The sequence below is a fragment of the Hippocampus bargibanti genome, linkage group LG18 (genome assembly GCF_051943395.1).
Source record: "Hippocampus bargibanti isolate YZ-2025 linkage group LG18, ASM5194339v1, whole genome shotgun sequence".
In the NCBI taxonomy this organism is placed as follows: Eukaryota; Metazoa; Chordata; class Actinopteri; order Syngnathiformes; family Syngnathidae; genus Hippocampus; species Hippocampus bargibanti.
In genome coordinates, this window is record NC_142751.1 from 12,839,830 (window position 1) to 12,855,985 (window position 16,156).

Genomic DNA, 16,156 nt, shown 5'->3' on the forward strand with positions numbered 1-16,156 from the left:
AATGTTGTTTTAGAGACTTTAGAGAGGCCTCACATCTGTTTGGAGGGAGATTTTCAGAAAACGGACGCAACAAAAATTACATGTTAGCAACAGGCACATACTTGGGGTGGGGATAAATTACCCAAAAATGAACCTTTGAAATGTGTGTGTGTGTGTTTTTTTTGTGTGTTTTTGTCTTTTGGGCGGTATGGGTTGGAAGGTTTGTCCTGTCACAGCCTGGCTATAAAAGTATGAATTTTTGCTATGAGGGGTACTTGGAATAAAAAAAGGCAGCAATGAAAGCCAGAAAATAATTTTGTGACTGCTGTGAATTTGGGATGGGCCCTCTCACAAAAAAACAAATGCATCTGTCACGATGAAGTCGAATTTGGAGGCTTTTCGACATTTTTGGCTGGGAAAAAAAAGGCCCATTGCATGGCATCGAAATTTGGTAAAGTTTACATTTCCATTCAGAAATCTGAGAAAATGGTTAAAATGAGGACCACATGGAAATGATCATTGAGGAAAACTTTCTGGGGTTCAGGTTGCTGTCCAAGATCCAGATTTCGGAAGATTTAGAGCACAGGTGTCAAAGTTAAGGCCCGGGGGCCAAATCTGGCCCGCCACATCATTTCATTCGGCCCGCGAAAGCAAATCAAACTCCATGATGCTTGCTAAAGTCTGAAATCAAAATGTCAAATTGTTCGATGTAAACATAATTACAGTCATTCTTTTTTACTTCAAATATTTTAACTACTTATTCGTTAATTTGTTGTGTGCCCTATATGTAACATTCTTTATCCTAAATAGCACATTTGCAACAAAGCACTTTGAATTTAGCATTTCTTTTTCCTTTGCAGCATTAATCCAAAGTGACCAAATGCTCCGCTGTATGTCCGACAGGACATTTACATAAAGACCTTTTTTTTCCCCTTGTACGACTAATAGCTCGCCACTACAATTTGCATTTATATAGGTCCCTCCATAGCGCCATGATTTGGTGCCTTTGCCCGTGATAAAATAAACCTCCTTTGGCCTTGAGTTACTGGCCTGCTGCCACTAGTGTAAGCTTGGCTGCTTTTAATGAGAGCCGAAATCCCCAAAATGGACCGAAACAGTCATCCGGGATCAGCGTCATGTTTTTAAAAAGGGCCAACATGCTTGGCTTACACCTATCTGAATAGTCACATGTTTGATATAGAGTCTATATATTTTTTTTTAAACTAAAATACATATATTTGCTATCTGTTAGCTTTCTGGCTGGCGAGCTGGCTACCTAGCTAGCTATATACTGTATTTGGTACCTTTTAGCTATCTGTTTAGCTAATTATCTATTAACTAGCTGGATAGCTAAAGTTCTATCTATTTGAGTTATTCTGGGATGAGTGAACGCTGGCGCAAGTGGCTGCCACTGCTCACCCACAGAAAAACGTATCCTGTGACTGTAAAGTGACCTTGAGAGTTTTGAAAGGCACTTTTAAATGAAATGTATTTTTATTGTTATTTTTGCTGTTATAATTATCATTATTATCATTAAGTGACCTTGAGAGTTTTGAAAGGTGCTTAGAAATGAAATGTATTGATATCATTATTATTATTATTATTATTATGTTGTTATTATTGTCATTATTATCATTAAGTGACTGAGAATTTTGAAAGGCGCTTATAAATGAAATGTATCATTATCATTATTATTATTATTATTATTATCATTATTGTTGATGTTATTATTATCATTATTATCATTAAGTGACTTTAAGAGTTTTGAAAGGCGCTTATAAATGAAATGTATTATCATTATTATCATAATTATCATTATTAGCATTATTAGCATTATTATCATTATCATCATTGTTATCATTGTTATAATTATTATCATTATTGTTGATGTTTTTATTATCATTATTATCATTAAGTGACATTGAGAGTTTTGAAAGGCGCTTATAAATGAAATGTATTATTATCATTATTATCATTAGTATCATTGTTATCATTATTTTCATTATTATTGTTATTAAGATATGGGGATGGCACAGACTTTATATACAGACAACAACTTTTGAAAAATAAGAGTACCAGCTCCTGCAAATGGCTCCACCAAAGTTCCGGAAGGTCTCCAAAGGAGGAGAAAACCCATGAATAAGGAAATCAAAGTCCGCCATGTGAGACTGAGCATAAAAAGACCCCCCACCCACCTCAACCCCCCCGCCACACCTTCTTCTCTCCCGGCGAGTTTGCTTAATCATTAACATCAAATCCATGTGATGATCAACCAAGTTTAAAAAAATAAATAAAAATAAACCCAATTACACACAGAGTGAGATAGCACACTAACAAAGTGTACCAAAGAGGATTTTCTTTTTTTCTTTAAAAAAAAATATTTTTGGGTCCAAATAGAGCAGATTGAAGCGTCGGATTTGTGGTTAACCGTGTGGCTCAATCTCAACAAAATGAGAGGTAGTCAGGCCTGCAGAGGGTTATAAATCATGGGACTTTCCCAGCCATTCGGCCCCGCATACCTGCCTCCCACACTGGGGGAGGCCTCAGTCTGATTGACTCCTGAGGCCTCAAGAGGGCGGAGAAAGGTGAGAGTACCCTGTGACTTAATTACAGCCGAGACAGAATCACACTTGGCAGTTAAAAGTCTGCGGTTCGATCATGAAAAAAAAAAAAAAAAAAATGTGATTGCAGTCATTCCAAGTAATTTAACTATAAAATAGACATTGGTTAATTCTTAATGGAAAATGTCCTTCAAACTAAAATCATATACAATGATACCTCGGTTTACGAACCTCTTGGCTTATGAACTTCTCGGTTTACGAACGTTACATTTATGAAAATTTTACCTTGGCATACAAACTATTTTTCGGGATACACACTGAACGCCACAATGGGTGATGTGTCGTTCGCGAACGAGCCCAAGAAAATGGCAGCCGGCTTGTTTTGGTCCTCTATTCCCCGCCCCGAGTCGTCGATTAAAGCTACGTGATTGGTCAAGAACGCAGCAGTGAGGGCGGGTGGGGTTTACTGATAGAGAGAGAGTAAAGCCATTCTCCAAAAAAGAAAATGGCTGCCGACATTTTTTTGGTCCTCTATTCCCCGCCCCCAGTCGTCGGTTAACGCCACGTGATTGGTCAAGAACGCAGCAGTGAGGGGAGGTGGTTTAAACATTAAAGAGATAGACAGACGACAGAGAAAATGGATAGAAAACAGTGCAATTTGGACTCATTTCAACTTTGATAGTTCAAAGGCGGAGTGTAGACTGCAAGGTTAAAATATCCCATCAATCAGGCTCCACAAATAACCCGCGCAAGCCATTTGTACACTTGATGCAAAAAGCTATCAACAAAGCTAAACAGAACACAATTGATGAGGAACAAGGTAAAATGATCGCAAAGAAAGCACCTACAAGGGATCATTCTTCAAGATGGTGAAAGGAGAAGGTTATGTTCCTCATCAAGTGTTTAATGCTGATGAAAGCGGCCACTCCATTCCATCAAGCCATCAACGACCATCACAAAGGTAAATAAAATGACCTTTTTATACGGTACAGTTTATTTCTTTAATTATAATACCATAGCACATTTATTATACATAAAATAAGATATATTTTGTGTAGTTTTAAGGCTTAGAAAATTAGCAAATTATGTTTTATGGGGACCTGAGAACGGATTATTCTCATTTTAATGGTTTCCTATGGCAACTTAATTTTTGGGATACACACTTTTCACCTTACACACTCTGTCTGGGAACCAATTACATTGGTAAGCCAAGGTATCACTGTATATATTTTTAAAACATCTTATTAGAATGGAGTATTTGATTAAAACTTAATGGGCACAGATCACTAAGAGGAAATAGGCCCACGTAGCAATTACATGCTGGCGGTTTGTTTGTTTGTTTGTTCGGTGGAGTCCCTCCCGGCTCGTTCCCGGGACCCCCCCCCCCCCCTTTAAGGATGGAGCAGATAAGTGCTGCTAGCGGATGATAAAACGAATAGCAGATATCCACATTCCTCCCATAGCTTTGATGTGTTTTGTGTGTGTGTGTAAGTGCTCCAATCAAATTGCATTTAGTCACAAAAAGGCTATAAAAATGAACAGGCGAGGACTATCAGTTGGGGAGGACAGGAGTGGGCTTTAAGGGGTCTCAAAGAAGAGTGAGGGTGAGAGTGACAGGTGGGCCTGGTAGGGGGTCCTTGACTCTTTGATGCGCCGCTTAGACGGAGCGTGTGAGGAAGTGACAAGGTCGAAATGAACCCAGGGCTTTAATTGTAGTAGTCCGTTCAAATATCCAAAGTATTGAGCCATGCAGTGTAATGATATTGCATATCAGAACAAAAATACTTCGATTTACCACCTAAATCGTAATATAAAAATAAAATCATAATTCTCATTCCAACCCCCCCCCCCTCTTAAATTATGTCCTGTTTTTTTTAACTAATCATATGATGGCGAAATAATATTCTATTTATAGGTCTATTTGAATAACTCAAATAGAGCTAGAGCTAGCTAGCTAACATAACTAGCAAGATAGCTAGCTGATAATTAGCTAGCTAATAGATAGCTAGCTAGATAACTAGCTAGCTAGCTATCTTATTGCATGTCGACATATAGCGCTTCTTTGCCATAGAAGCGCCACCGTGTATTTTCCTACGTTGACATGGATTTGGCGCCACCTTGTGGGATTAAAACAGCATTATCCAGTAATGCAATATTCATCGATGCAATTTGGTGGCAACCGGTTCAGGGTGTCCCCCCCGCCTACTACCCACCACCTTTTCTAACGATAAACCGATCAGAAAAATGGACGGATGACAATACTATTGAATTTGCGTGATATAACCGCGGAAGCAGAACTGACAAATGTCAGAGTTCACACTCTTGACCCCTCGCTGACCTTTGCCTTCTAAATGCACCGGCAGGAAATAACACTTTTCCGTCATCCAAAACGGTTCCCGGATTGACTGATGACGCTTATCATTTGAAGGGATTCGCTTGGCTTCTCTTCTCTTTCGCTGTCTGCGCAACCGAAATTTACAAACCCCCCCCGACTACCACCACTCTTGTCCCCCTGCCTGCCGCTCATAATTTGACTTTTTTTATCACCTCGAACCGAGAGAAGGACGCGCCGCCATTCGTCACCGCAGCCGCGAGCTGACAGCTGTTCGCACATGCATGGATTTTTACATTTGACTCAATCGGCGGAATTACTTCACTGTAACCGATTCGATATTCCGCAAATGAGGCGACCGGTCGCGGGCGCAACATGCCTTCATTGATTTTGTAGCGGCCTCGGAGTTCGAATACTTCAGAATAAAAAAAAAAAATAATAAAAAAACATCATTTGGCTTCACGTGTTGTGATACGAGGTTGGTTGCACGTATGATTCAAATGATTAGCTTCTCGGTTAGCTTTTCGGAAGCTAATCTTTTTTTATCAAACACAAGACATGAACTCATTCGTTGCCATAGCCTAATTTATTCGAGAATTCAAAAGTATGACGTTGAGCGCCATTCCCGAATTTGTTGGTTTTCCCGAAAATCTATTAGCTGGCTATCTAGCTATTTAGCTAGCTACTGTATCTATTAGCTATGTAGCTAGCTATCTATTAGCTATCTATTCACTAGCTATTAGCTATCTATTCACTAGCTAATAGCAATCTATTTACTAGCTATTAGCTATCTATTGGCTAGCTAACTTGCTATCTATTTGAGTTACTTCTGGGTTGGGTGAATGCTGGTGCGTGTGGCTGCCGCTGCTCACCCACAGAATAAAACTTATCCTGTGACTGTAAAGTGACCTTGAGAGTTTTGAAAGGCGCTTTTAAATGAAATTTATTATTATTATTATTATTATTATTATTATTATTATTATTATTATTATTATTATTATTATTAAGACAAGTTCCTGGTCAAATGGAATTTTATTTTGAAATCAGTTAAATTAAACATTTTACAGTGTTTTTTTTTTTTTTTGCCGTAATATTTTTGTCAAGTTTTATGAAGTCTTAAACATACTTATATAAACCTTAAACATACTTAAATAAGCCCTAAGCATACATCCCATACAAAATATAGCACTGAAGCAACTTACGAACAAATTCACCTTACGAACGACCGTTTGGAATGTATTCCGTTCGTAAGTTGAGGAGCTTCTGTATAAGAATAGCGATAACAAATTTGTAGCTTTATCACCTCCATTTTTTTACACATTTCAGCAAAGAATTATGTGGAAACAATCGGACTGTAGTTTTTAGGCACACGTGACTGTAAAGTGTCCTTGAGAGTTTTGAAAGGCGCTTAGAAATTAAATCTAGTATTATTAGTATTAGTACCATTCGTATTATTAGTACTATTAGTACTACAGTAAAGTCTCGTTATATCAATATTCTCGGGAGTCGGAAAAAAAATATCGATATAACAGGACTATCGATATATCCAATCCTGCGGGCATGTAATTTTCTCCTTGAGTTCATAGAAATAGTATCGTAATAAGCAGTACTATCGATATAACCGATATCGATATAACGAGACTTTACTGTATTAGCACTATTAGTACTATTAGTACTATCAGTGCTATCGGTACTATCAGTACTATCAGCACTATGAGCAGTATCAGCACTATCAGCAGTATCCACACTATCACTCTTACTCTTACACTTAGTATTAGTATTACTATTATTATTATTATTATTATTATTATTATTATTATTATTATTATTATTATTATGGACCCTATTTTTGGTCGACTGCCCCCGAATGTGCCCGACATAAATTCAGGTGTATAACTTCATTGCCGAATTTCTATTTAAAGACAAAGGATGGGGTCAATGTTTTCCAAAGAGTTTTTTTTTATTTTGTTGACGGGCTTTTATGGTCGCAAGCGGGTGCGAAAAGAGGGAACGGAAAGGGGAGGGGGGGGCAGGGGAGTAGAGCGTTCTCAATTTCCTTCTAAAAAGAAAATTCATTTGCAGTTGCTAATGTAATGTCATCGTTGTGTTTACCGAGCGTGGATGATGTATAGGGGATGTTGCATTGAGTGAGACTGCTTAATGATGCATAGAATTAAGTCTGTGGCTTTCAGCTGAGCTCCCGTACTGCCCCCCCAACTCCAACACCACCACCAATCCACAAACACGCACACACACACTCCCTACTTCCTCCTGTTTTACCTTTTTTTTTTTAATCCACACTCCTCCTCCTCTTTTTTTTGTCCTCCTCACCTCACAGCTTCTCTCTTCTTTCCATTCCTGTCGTGGACTGTTGGCCACACGTCGCTCTGTGCTCCGTTGCCTTACTTCATCCATCACTGTGGGGGGCTGGAAAAGAGGTGGTGGTGGTGAGGGGGGGGGGGGTTAAAATGGGGTAGGAGTAGTATAAAGAAGAGGAGTAAAAATAACATCCAGTTAAAGAATAAGAAGCAGGATGAAAACATACATTGGTTACTTATAAAGTGGGAAAAAAGAAAACGTTTTGTGTTTATGCGGCCAAGGGATCATTCCTCAAGATGGTGAAAGAAGAAGGTTACGTTCTTCATCAAGTGTTTAATGCCGATGAAACCGGCCACTCCATTCCATCAAGCCATCAACGACCACCACAAAAGTAAATAAAACCACTTTATTATACAGTACAGTTTATTTCTTTAATTATAATACCATATCAGATTAATTATACATAAAATAAGGTATATTTTGCGTAGTTTTAAGGCTTAGGAAATTAGAAAATTATATTTAATGGAGACCTGGGAACGGATTATTCTAATTTTAATGGTTTCCTATGGGAAATCAATTTTTGGGATACACACTTTTCGCCTTAAACACTCTGTCTGGGAACCAATTAAGTTCGTAAACCAAGGTATCACTGTCCAGCAAAATATGACAGTTTAGGACTTTGTATTCTCCCCCCCCCCAAAAAAAAAAAAAAAAACACACACATGCTAGCTGTCATACACAATTTTGTGTGTGTGTTTGTGTGTGTTGTTTTTCCTCTCTCTATTTCGCTCAGTCAGTCCAACTATGATGCGTTCTGTCCAGCCCCATACATCATCCACGTCATCTCTCTTTCTTTCACACACACACACACACACACACACACACACACACACACACACACACACACACACACACACACACACACACACACACACACACACACACAAAATTATTATTTCTCTGACGAGCAAGTGCTTGAAAACAAATCCATTTCTCCGGCTATCAATTTATCATTTGGAATGGCGGAGTCACAGTTGAGTCGTAAGGGGCGGACACGTACACGCGTACACGTGCGCACGCGCATGTGAGTGTGTATTTCTACATATAAATATAAAAAAGTACCCCTTGCAAAGTGAAATCGTACATGTGTTTGAGAGATCACAATGAATTTGGGAGAATTTCACGTGCACGTGTGCGTGCGCGTATGTGTGTGTGTGTGTGTGTGTGTGTGTGTGTGTGTGTGTGTGTGTGTGCGCCATGTCCTTTTTCACCTGACGTCTGTGATAATTTATCACTCCTCCTAGCTTGGCTGACAAACTATTTGCAGGAAAATGAGTTTTTCCGCTATGGATTTGTCCTCTGGGAATAGAAAAAAAAGGGGGAGCTGCTGTGTAGTGTGTGTGTGTGTGTTTTATTCCATTTCATAGAGATGAATGTTTGTAGACACACACAGACACACACTTATAAGGACTTGAGGTCTCCAGTGTTTATTGGGGGGGAGAAAAAGGGAGGAGGGGAGGTACTTGAAGATAAATGAGGTAAATTAATAGAGTCACTGAGGGAAAAGATCCGCTTCCGCACCAGCAGATCTGCTAGTGACGCACACACACACACACACACACACACACACACACACACACACACACACACACACACACACACACACACACACACACAGACACTTATTCTGCCCCTCCATACCCCTCGTCATCATCCCCTTGAGCCCCCACCCGATTGCCCCTCCTGCAAGATGACAAATGTAACAGTAGGCCACAGAGCTATCAGAGCAGAATGTCAGCTTAGATCAACACTGGCAGGAAAGCAAATATCACAACATCAACACTGCATTACAAGTGTGTTCGTGTGTGTGTGTGTGTGTGTGTGTGTGTAGTTGCTATTACGACAATGGTGGGGTGCGAGAGGGGGGCAGGGGGGGTCACCGGATTCCATTCTCACTTTCAAGCTCATCAAGCAAGATATTGACAATGTGCTTGGCGGAGAATTACACAACAGTAAAGGCCTAATTAGGCGGCCGTTACCCTGGGCTATCCATAATCGTCCCAACACGAAGCCCCCACTACCCAAAAGTAAATAAAAAAATAGATAAATAAATAAATAAATAAATAATCCACCCCCCCCCCCCCCCCCACAACCCCCCTTTTCCCATCCGCTACCCATGCAGTTAGCATTACCGCGTTAACATTACTCTCTACTTTATTGTCCTCTTTGGTCTCAGCTAAACAGCCAATGTCAGCAGCCAAGTCAGTGTAATGAATGTAATAAGGAGTCCATTTGTAGAGTTAAAAAAAAAAAAGAGATTAAAATAAAAAGTGTTTTTTATTTTTTTTTTTTTTTTAAAGCAGATAATTATTTCTGCACCATTGTGCAAATGCCAACCAGGACAGTTTCAAAAGAAAATGGCTTTTCTTTTTCCCCGTGTGGTAAATGGCTACCAAAAGTGTTTAAAATGGCGAACTATGCATAATCACTTTAGCAAGCAGTTTAATTAAATTATATAAAGTCATTTTCTTCGAAAAGATGATGTGTCAAATTGAATTGAACCCCCCCCCCCAACCCCCTTATGCTGAAAGTGTTTTTTTAAGAAGGAAAAATAGGAATAAGGAGTAGAGATAATGAATGGATGGATAGATGGGAAAATATATCAAGCTGCCTAGCTAGCTAGCTATCAGCTGTCTAGCTAACTGGCTAGCTATCTAGCTATCCACCTGGCTGGCTGGCTATCTATTAGCTATCTTGCTGGCTAGATGGCTATCTATTAACTATCTAGCTAGCTATCTTTTAGCTATTTAGCTGGCTATCTATTAGCTAAATAGCTAGCTTTCTGTCTATTTGAGTTACTTGAGGGTCGAGTGAACGCTGGCGCGTGCGGCTGCCGCTGCTCACCCACAATGAAAAACTTAGCCTGTGACTGTAAAGTGACATTGAGAGTTTTGAAAGGCGCTTATAAATGAAATGTATTATTATTATTATTATTATTATTATTATTATTATTATTATTATAGCCACACGCGCTAGCGTTCACTCACCCGGGGATAACTCAGATTGATAGAAAGTTATCTAGCTAGCTAATAGATAGATAAGAGCTAGCTAGCTAGATAGCTAACTATCAAGATAGCTAATATATAGCTAATAGATAGATAGATACGTAGCTATCTACATAACTGATAGATAGCTAGCTATCCAGCTAGGTAGCTATGTAGCAAATAGATAGCTTCCCATAATAATAATACATTTCATTTATAAGCGCCTTTCAAAACTCTCAAGTTCACTTTACATTCAAGCTTTTCTGTGGGTGAGCTGCGGCAGCCACACGCGCCAACGTTCACTCACTCCGGAAGTAACTCAAATTGATAGAAAGCTATATAGCTAGCTAATAGCTAGATAATAGCTAGCTAGCTACAGAGCTAATACATAGATAGATAGCTATCTAGATAACTAATAGATAGCTAATAGATAAATATCTAGCCAGCTAGCTAGCTAAGTAGCTCATAGATAGGTGCCAATGTCGCACTGATTCCATTATTCAGGGTCAAATATTAGGTGAGGAAAAAAGGCCGTTCGAATGCATTTCTCTGCTTTGTCGAATATTTTTCAGGTGACTTTCGTAAAATGTTCGATCACCATTCTCGAATTTGTTTGGGTTTTGTTTTTTTCTAGCTATGAGGAGCGATAAAGCGCTGGTCAGACCTCTGGCCATGTTTTTTTTCCCTTTTTTTCACAAGGAACTCATTGCATCATACGATGGCACTAACATTGTCGCCATATGGACGACGGCCATGTTTGGGGTCGGTGATGCTCGTCCTCCATCTTGTCATGTCTTGACCTCCCACCACTACCATCTGTCTCGCTTCCCTCATCTCTTTCTCTTCATCTCAGCCGTCCACCTTTGTCCATCTCATTGTCCCCTTTCCTTCGGGGCCCCCCATTTCCGCTTTTTGGGTTTGCCCTCTAACCTCGCCACACAGCCAACCAACCCCCGACCCCTCTTCATCTCCTCCCATCAGCACCCCAATTCTTCTCTTAAAGCTCCTTCCCAGTCTTTTTTTTTTTTTTTTTTTTGGGGGGGGGGGGGGGGGGGGGGGTACGCTAATAACTGTTGCCAGCAAGGGGGTACACAAAATCCCAGCATGCAGGCCATTGAGCGGCGTACAAAGGCACGCAAGGCTGTTAGCAACAGGGAGGCACGGACCTGCGACTGATGTTTAGGCCACATGGCTAGATCAAGCTAGCATCTTTGTATCAGTCGTAAAAAGTGACAGAGTACAAATAATTTTGTGCTAAAACATCAATATTTTATGATGTCGATGCTAATATTCCCCATTTCCCACTCAGCAAAAAAAGATCTACATATTCAGGGATACATTTGGGAATTTGAAAAAGTGGCCAGTTGGCGAATTAAATAGCAAATTACACTTAGTTTAGCCTAATGCTAACATAAAACCACAATGCTAATTGTTTGATACTATCAACATTGGCTTTGGCTCCGAATAACAATGCAAATTGTCATTTTGAGCTAATTGTCTTGCTAGCTTTGATATGCGAACTAACTTTAGCTGTCTAGCTAGCTATCTAGCTAGCTATCGTTTAGCTATCTAGTTAGCTATCTATAAGCGACTGTATCCTGTGACTGTAAAGTGACCTTGAGAGTTTTGAAAAGGTGCTTAGAAATGAAATGTATTATTATTATTATTATTACTGTATCTATTAGCTAGCTAGCTAGCTTTCTATCTATTTGAGTTACTTCCAGGTTGAGTGAACGCTGGCGCGTGTGGCTGCCGCTGCTCACCCACAGAAAATCTTATCCTGTGACTAAAGTAACCTTGAGAGTTTTGAAAGGCGCTTAGAAATGAAATGTATTATTATTATTATTATTATTATTATTATTATTATTATTATTTGTTGCCAGAAATCTCATTTATATTTTATTGTTGTTCTGACTTAAATGCCTGTTCTATCCTAAAATAATACATGATTTGTTTTTTTCATCACGTATATTGTTTATTTTCTGAAATTATTATATTAAAACAATAAAATATAAATCAGTGAGATTTCTAGCAGCAAAGTTCATTAGCACAAATAAGCTAGCAAGTTTTTTTTGCTTCAAAATAATTGAATATATGTACTAAGTTTAAATCATTAAGCTCAAAATTAGCATTATTATTGAGAACCCAGCACAGCCAATTTTTATATTATCAACACCAGTAGCATTCTGGTTTTATGTTAGCATTACGCTAAGCTAAATGTAATTGGCTATGTTTTACGTTTGGTGGTCTGACACAAACAGCTTGAAGCATCCTTTTATTTTGTTTAATGATGATAAAATATTCACTGTTTGCTAAAAATCTCCTTATTCTCTGACATTATTATATTAAAACTATAAAATATAAATCAGTGAAATTTCTAGTTATAAAGTTCGTTAGTACAACAAAGCTAGCACGTTTTTTTAATCCAAAATAATTGAGTTCTAAATTTAAATCAAGGATAGCATTAAGCTCAAAATGACAATTAGCATTATTATTGGGAACCCATGAAAGCCATTTTTGATATTATCGAACAATTAGCATTCTGGGTCTAAGTTAGCATTACGCTAAGGTAAGTGAAATTCGCTATGTTTTACGATTGGCGGTTTGACACAAAAAGCTTGAAACCTCCCTTTTTTAGTTTAATGATGATAAAATATTCACTGTTTGCTATACTTCTACTTATTGTGAGGTGATTTGAGTATAATTCCACGACGAGGAAACGTAAAATGTGTGTTTTCAGCACTTGGGGAGGGGGGGAATGTGTTATGGGCTAATGGGCTCGTCAATAGCGAGGCTATTATGACCTCATTATCTGCCTCATCTCGACTCACTGACCACAAACACACATGCGCTCACTTATAAAATTGTCATTAAGTGGGCTTTTCCTCGAGAAGCATTCATCTCAAGGAGGGGGGGGGGGTACTGCGGGAACGCGCATGAAACGGCACGAGCACGAGCGCTGCCGAAACAACTTCACTTTACGTCTTTGTTTGAATTCGCTTTTTTTTAACAGCACGTTTGGTGCTTGGTTGTCTTTAAGGTAGATTTCTTTTCGTTTGTATTTCTATTAATTTATTTTTTTAAGCCATAAAATGTCCCAATCGATGAAGCCCGTTAAACATGTTGTACAGTGTGTCCGTTTCGGAAGTGTTGGCGTGACCTTTCACCTCGTATTGACACCTGTCCCCGCAGGTCAGAGGGCATTTTTTTTCTGCTTACAAATCCGGAGTGACAACCACCCCCCCACCCCCCGCACGAAGTTGGATCTTTTTCAATATTATTACAATTGCATATAAATAATTGAGATTCTAATGCCCCAACTGTGTGATAAAAATACTTTTATCAAAATATTTGCTTTAATATTGTTATAATAAACGAGTGGAACAAAATATTGAGAAAAAAAAATTCACATTTGCTGATAGCTGTGATGTATGGCATCGTAAAAAAACGGATTTTTCCTGTATTTATTTTTAACTAACAGTGTTGTAGATCGCTAATACAAATAACTTATATATATATATATATATATATAGTAATATATAGTAAGTATTGTTATATATTATGATTCAATTGATTATAATTTAATTAATTAATTAGTATTTAAATGCGCAAATATTTGTTATTAGTATATTTATTATTGAATAATTTATTATTATACTTCATTATCATACACACAATTATTATTTACATAATCACATATTTCATTACGTAATTATTATTATAGTATTATTTAATTAATGTTTATATTTCAAATTACATATTATTATTATTATTTATTAAATATTTATTTAATATGACAGTATTATTGAATTAATTATTATTTAAATATATATTATTTAATTAATTTAATTTCGTAATTATTGTTACACATTATCATTCAATTAATTATAATTGAAATAATCGCATATATTAATTAATTATTATTTAAATACGCAAATATTTGTTATTAGTATATTTATTATTGAATAATTATACTGTATAATTATTAATTAATTATTATTTTTTGTGGTACTTAACTCGTTTTATGGGAGTACTTGTTGCACTATTAGGGGTGGTTTTTTTTTAATGGATGGAGTTTTTTTAACTATTGAACACTAACTCTCGAACTATTTTGAAATTGTGTGTGTGTGTGTGTGTGTGTGTGTGTGTGTGTGTGTGTGTGTGTGTGTGTGTGTGTGTGTGTGTGTGTGTGTGTGTGTGTGTGTGTGTGTGTGTGTGTGTGTGTGTGTGTCCCCTCGGCAAAAGACGTACCCTATCATTACCCGAAATAATCCACACAAGGTATCATGACGTTTTGATAGCAATCTGTAGTTGTTGTTTTTTCCTCCCTAATCCCTTGTTAAACTCCCGCTAACCTCTTTCCTTCTATGTTGTCAACTTGTCCCTGCAGGCGCCATTTTACGTGCATTTATAGAAACACTCAACCCCCATTGTCTTGTATTAGAGAAAGAAAGAAGTTACCAGTGAAGGAGCTCCATACATTACGTTTCATGCACTTTTTTTTTTTTTTGGGGGGGGGGGGGGGGGGTAAAGATGGAGGGGAAATGCCCCCCTCTTCAACCCCCCCCCCCAAAAAGTCCATCCGTGTGAATATGAAGCAGGCAATCCCACCACAGGGGTGTTGTATTGCTGTCATTAGAGGTGTTGTGTTTGTTTAACAGGCTGCTGAGAACAACCTTAACAACCTTTGAGAGTGTTGGCACCCTGCTGACACCTGACGCGAGGCCTGCAGATTTACTAACTTCACCCCCCACCACCCTTGCCTCCCCCTCAACTCTTAAGAGTAAGGAACAAAAAAAAACTTTTGAGTTGTCTTAGAAAAATATTATTAAGTCATAAAGAAGCACACGCACACTATATACTGCAGACGAGACACTAAACCTTCGTTTTTTTTTTAATACAGTGACGTCATAAAATACCAAAATAAAAGACGTCTATTAAAATCGATTTGCTATAGGATTATGGTCGGCATAATCGCAAAAAATAACCAAAATAAAAACATTTTTAATGTTAAACCTGTTCGTCGTGTAACGTACTTAATTGAAACTTTTGACAATGACACCTAAAGACATAACATATTCGGTACAAATGTGGTTTTGTTATTTATGCTGTCAATTATTTAGATAAAAAGTAGAATACATATATATTGGCGTGACAATTATTCTTAAAAACAATGCAAATAGCAAAGAATGCGATTAGAAAAGGTCATATGTAAGTACAAGAAAAAAAACGTATGACTGCATAATTAAGCTTACTTATTATACATAGGCATGGTGAAATATTTAAATCAAGTTATCAAACGGCTATTAAAATAATGACTACGATTTGAAAAGATCTACAAAAAAGATAAAAAGACGATGACCATATCCCTTTAAAAAATACAGTTCTAACGTAAGTACGTAAAATTAGGAATATATCATGTAAAGGTATGTTTAAAAAAAATATATTATATATAGTATAACGCTATTAAATCAATGACTGTTGTACTGCAATGAAATTAATATTCACTTTTAATTCCGTTTTATTGTCGTGGAAGAGGGCGATAAAAACGTACGTCCCTGTCACTGTAATCAATATTTAAAAAAAAAACGAAAGTTACATACATATCGTGCATATTTTTCACATTTTAAGAATTACAGATTATACTATAACGTTCAAACAATAATATATTAACATTATTTATTCATAATCACCTGCAAAAGAGTGACTAGCAAAAAAAAAAATCGTCATTCAAATGGCGGGAAAAATACCGGAAATGAACAACTTCCGGAAAAAAATGACGATATAAAAGTTGTGTAAAACTATAAAATCCCACTCTCTATGACAGGGGTCAGTTTGTTGGGGTGCATGAACAAATAACTTGAATTATTTTCATAATAATAATAATAATAATAATAATAATAATAATAATAATAATAATA

At 37.5% G+C, this 16,156-nt stretch overlaps 1 long non-coding RNA gene across 1 annotated transcript in view; it reads right to left on the reverse strand.

Moving 5' to 3' along the window:
• Window positions 1-6,855: 6,855 nt before the first annotated feature.
• Window positions 6,856-16,156, reverse strand: part of LOC148884701 (uncharacterized) — a 32,365-nt gene continuing 23,064 nt past the window's right edge. The window contains exon 3 of the long non-coding RNA XR_016118212.1: window positions 6,856-7,299. This is a non-coding gene — a long non-coding RNA (uncharacterized LOC148884701). The remainder of the gene's footprint in view (window positions 7,300-16,156) is intronic.